Here is a 5,443-nt window from a genome sequence, read left to right on the forward strand (position 1 = left end):
ACACACTCACCATGCTCATCGAGGTCAAAACTTCAGAATTTCATATTTCATTGTCTTATACACATTGATTGGTTATAAAATCTGTGGGAGAGCAAAACAGCCTCTAAGGATGGATTCACTGGATGTTGGAAGATCTACTCTTTCCTATCCTTCCTTTCTTTCTCCTTCTTTTTCTTTCTTTCTTTCTTTCTTTCTTTCTTTCTTTCTTTCTTTCTTCTCTCTCTCTCTCTCTCTCTCTCTCTCTCTCTCTTTCTTTCTTTCTTTCTTTGACATTCAGTGTATTTTTGTTCATTTTTTATTGGCTATGTTATTTATTTACATTTTATATGCCATCCCCTTTCCCCATTTTCCCTCCCTAGAACCCCCTATCCCATTCCCCTCCTCCTTTTGGCTTTTATATCATTTTTATTACTTGCATGTACTAAGGTCAGTTCTAGGTTGAGGGTATAGCAATATGCAAATAGTCAAGGAACAAGCAAGACAATAAATACAAATAGTCAAGAAAAAAAAAGCAAGGCATTAAACACAATTACGTGAACACTCCTGTGATCAATGTTTCTAAGGGTTTATCATGATGACCAAAATATCTGAGCCAACTTCTCTGTCCTAGCCCAAAGCTATTTTATGTCTGAAGCCTACTTCTTTGCTCTAGCCTAAAATTTAGATTCTTGTCTGAAGTTACTTTTTTGTTCTAGCCTAGTATTTAGATTCCTGCATGAAATTACTTCTTCTTTCTAGTCTAAGATTTAGGTGGTAGTCATGATAATTAGGAAGAAGTTTAAAGACACTAGCAGTGTATTTGGCATATTTCTAACACATCTCTGGATGTTTTAACTTTGTATAGTGAGCTTTTGAATTTAAAGAATGCCTCTCTGCTGAACATTGATGCGGCAGATACTGCTGATAAAATTACCCATGGCCTGAGGTCAATATTTCTATTTTGGTCAAGCTTCAAGAATGGCATATGTAGCTTGATCATGCTAGCCCTTTTCGTCCTGAGAATACTTTTATTCCTGCCCATCATGTTAAACCTTGTCTTTAAGAACATCAACATATTTGCAGCTAAAGTACATGGCTTGAACCTGAAAGTGGACCCCAGAGAGAGTTATTAAATTAACAGTCTGGTAAGCCAAGGACAGGTAAGATTCTGCACAGAGCCTTACCAACCTAAGACATAAGTACATTGCTTTGGATAATGCATATTCCATGATGGGTAAGGAAGACATTCTTGTCAGAACGACCTAAGACAGGCTCAGTATTGTTAATGAAATAAAAAGAGGGGAAGAAACAGAGAGACTTTGGGGCTGTTTGGCAAGAATCTGACACGGGCCAAGGACAAGGAATGGGCTGTTTGGCAGGAATATGACAATTGCCAAGGACAAGGAAGTAGGTTTCAGGCAGGAATCTGACATTAGGCTAGAACAAAGAAGTAATTTCAGGTAGGAATCTAAATCTTAGATCCACTCCTTTCTATGCTATTTCTTGGTTTACTGAGACAGATGGTAGCAATTGAATGTTCTAGTCACATGAGCAAAACTATCAGTCTAGAGTAAAGCCAGATAAACTCTGAACTCTGATGGGCCATGTCTGAGAGCATCTCATAAGATTGGTGCAATAGTCATGTTTGTTAGTGGGATAAGTTAAGGAGATCTGGATGGTTCTCCTAATTCTGACTCCGAATATTTCTCCCTAAAACCCACTTACTTCTCCTTTACCAGGAGGATATGGAAACAGACAAGCAACAAGTCAAATAATGCATCTTTCATCTCCCAGTGGTTTCTGGCTAGGCACTTTAGGCTGGCCATGAAGTTGACTTCAGAGATGCTTTTGGAAGCCAAGGGAGAAAGCAAGCCTATAAAATAATGCTGTGGATACTGATCATTGGATCACATGTAAAAAAGATTCTTACTTTCTTGACATTTCATAATAAGTTAATTATCAGATTGACGCATGACTAAACATTGTTGAGAATATTTATTTGTTACAAATCCTCAAAAGCCTTTCCAGGATACTACCAGATCCACAAACTTTGAAATCTTTCTCCCCGATGGCTCTAGCCTTTGCTTGAATTATTCTTTCTTGTTGCCATGTTTCTGGTGATAGGATGAGGGAGTCTCTTAGCCTTAGAATCTAAAGGAATTGCTCAGATTTTGCCAAGTATGCTTGGCAGAATTAGCTATAAGTCAGACATCCATGTACCCCTAAGTATTTGTGTACCATAGGATATTTCCTGAATTTTGTTATGGGTGTCCATCTTTTCATGAAACCTTAGATTCCTTTCTCTTTCTTTTTGAGAATTCCAAACATGTATACAATGAAATATGATGATAATCTACTCTTATATTCACCACAAACTCCCCCCTCCATCCATCCAAGAAGACTTCATCCAAGTTTTATGCCTTTCTTTTTTGATAACCTACTAAGTCCATTTACTGCTGTCCATATGCACATGGTGTGGAACCATCCACTGGAATATGAGAAACATACTAGTGGTCACATTCTCCAAGAGAAAGTATACTTCCTTTTCTAGAAACTATCTACTGCTGATAGCTCCTCAGGAGGTGGAAATCATTTTCCCCATTCATTGCGACTTTAAGAGTCAAAGTGTCATTACTGAAAACCATATTTATCGTCATGTACTTAGAAAATGGTTGCACATAGCCAGGCAGTTAGCAGTGATAGAACAATGAACATGTCCAAACATACAGAAGAGGATAAATGTTGGTACTGTGTTTCTTTAGCAAGGAATAAAAGAGAAAGGATGTTTTTACCCAAGGGTAGAGAAATTCTTCTTGCAGAACCAAGTGATGATATTAGTGCATCCCTGAAACTTTCAGCTACTGACCACATACACATTCACTTCTGCATGCCTCCTGAAGTCAAAAGACTCCCTCCCTCCCTCCCTCCCTCCTCCCCTCCCTCCCTCTCTCCCTCCCTCCCTCCCTCCCTTCCTCCCTCCCTCCCTCCTTCCCTGCCTCCCTTCCTCTCTCCTTCCCTTTGTCTCTGTTTTGTACATACAGTTCCTGATGCCATCCAGGCTCTTGGGAACCTTGCTGTTTAAGATGGATTGATTTTGCAGACTTTCATGTTACATTCTAAACTGCCTCAGCCTTTCCCTGTGCTATGCATCATTGTTTTGATTTAACAGTTAACTGTTGAACATTTGGACTACTTACAGCATGACACTGTCTTCTGTGAGGAATGCTCTGATTAGGTGCCTTGTGCATTATCTTTTTGTGCCTGTACAATTACATTTAGGGCATAATTTCCTGGAATTGCCACAAAGGCAAGTGAGTTCTTTAATACTGAAATAAATGCCAACTCACTTTTCTGTGAGAATATGCCAGGTTTCAGTTCCATTTGCAATACATACATGAGTGGTCATTTCCTCATTCTGCCTCCTGACATGGACTGTTACCAGGTGTACTGACCTCTGCCAATTTACTCACTGTCTACAACATGTACATGGTTGCTTACACATATTTTTAAATGATACTTAGTATATTTTAACATATTCATAGTAATTTTTTTCTTTTCTTTGAGTTACCTTTTCATGTCCTTTGTAAATACATGGCATTTTATCTGTGTGGTTTGTTTTCCAAAGTTTAATTAGTATTACATGTATCTTTTTTTCCTGATTTTCAAGTCATTGATTTCTGTTTTTATTTATAATACTATTTCTTCTCTTCTTCCCCACTCTCAAAAGGTTTTTTTTTTGACTTAGGGATTACCATGAACTTCATGACATTGAAATGGCTATTTAGATTTAAATTCAGCATAAATTTGCCATTAAAAGCTGCCATCCATTTATTTCTTCTCATTTTCAAGTGCTTCTCGCTTCTTTGGCAAAATGTTGCTGTATGTATCTTTTTGGGCTGGTAACAATTGACAAGAAAATGACTCATGTTTTATGATCTCAAAGTGGTCAGTCTATCATACACCTTCTGTAAATTATACTTGACATTTAAAATTTAGTGAGTGCTCTACCAGTGCAAAATAATATCAATGCAGAAGTCTATGCCGAGGATGGCCTTGTTAGGCATCAATAGGAGGAGGCCCTTGGACCTGTTAAGGCTTGATGTCCCAGTGTAGGGTAATGCTAGGGAAGTGAGGTGGGAATGGGTGGGAAGGTAAGGGAACACCTTCATAGAAACAGGGGGAGTGGTCATAGGAAAAGGGATTTTCCAAGGGGAAACTGGGAAAGGGAATAACATTTGAAATGTAAATAAAGAAGATATCCAATAAAAGAAAAGAAAGAAAAGACATGAAAAAAAGAAGGAAGATGGAATTAGTACACATAAGTCTTCTTCTGACATTAGATGATATTGGATGCTTGCTTGCTATGGCTTGCTTAAAATATGTCTTTGAAATTTTTTAGTGGTTTTAAGAAGAAATAGATTTCATATCAATGTGAAAACTCATTACATTTTGTTAAAAAATTTTTTTCTTCTTAAAAGAAAGCCAATTCTGTGGGTCTCAGTTAATAACTGAAATATTTATCATTCTAATCACTTCAAAAGAGAACCTCTCTCTCTCTCTCTCTCCCTCCCTCTCTCTCTCTTTCTCTCTCTCTCTCCCTCTGTCTCCCCCCGATGTGTGTGTGTGTGTGTGTGTGTGTGTGTGTGTGAAAATTATATACCTATGTGTAAGGAACTAACTCTAAACCCTGGATTTGAGAAAATGAAAAAATGGCTGGTATGTTAATTTGATCCAAAACCATGGCTTTTATAGTCCCCAATATCAAACCTTTCTGACTTCCTTTTAATTTTTTCACATTGTATAGTCAAATTCTCACATTCAGTACCTTACCCATATCCTTGGTATCAATATTTCTATTTTCCTTCATGATACTTGGGTTCCAGCATGTCTGTAGCTTTTTAACCCTAGGATAAGTCAAGAAGTGTTCAGGCAAGCAGGGACCATGTGATTGCTAGGGAAGATAGGGATTGGTACCTTGCTCTTTCTTCTTACCTGTGATTATTTTTAATAGTGTAAATGGACCATAATGATTTATTTCTTAAACAACTGAGGTAAAAGATGTGTCTTGGGTATTCTCATATTGGGAAAGCTGCTTCTTGGTTCTTCTCATTATTGAAATTCACCAGGTATGGAACAGCTACTAGATCACTGGCTGAGACATGTTGTCATCACTCCAAACTCATCAGGCAGATTTGTGCTTTATGCTTGCTGAACCATGCCTTGCATTTCCCACTAAGACCAGGGCTTAGAGGCATTTTGTCTGTTAATGGAGGCTTTGTTCCCTTCCCTTTCTTTCTTTTCTTTCTTTCTTTCTTTCTTTCTTTCTTTCTTTCTTTCTTTCTTTCTTTCTCTCTCTCCCTCTTTCTTTCTTTCTTTCTTTCTTTCCTTCCTTCCTTCCTTCCTTCCTTCCTTTCTTCCTTTCTTTCTTTCTTTCTTTCTTTCTTTCTTTCTTTCTTTCTTTCTT

The sequence above is a fragment of the Grammomys surdaster genome, unplaced genomic scaffold (assembly GCF_004785775.1).
Source record: "Grammomys surdaster isolate TR1022 unplaced genomic scaffold, NIH_TR_1.0 126029, whole genome shotgun sequence".
In the NCBI taxonomy this organism is placed as follows: Eukaryota; Metazoa; Chordata; class Mammalia; order Rodentia; family Muridae; genus Grammomys; species Grammomys surdaster.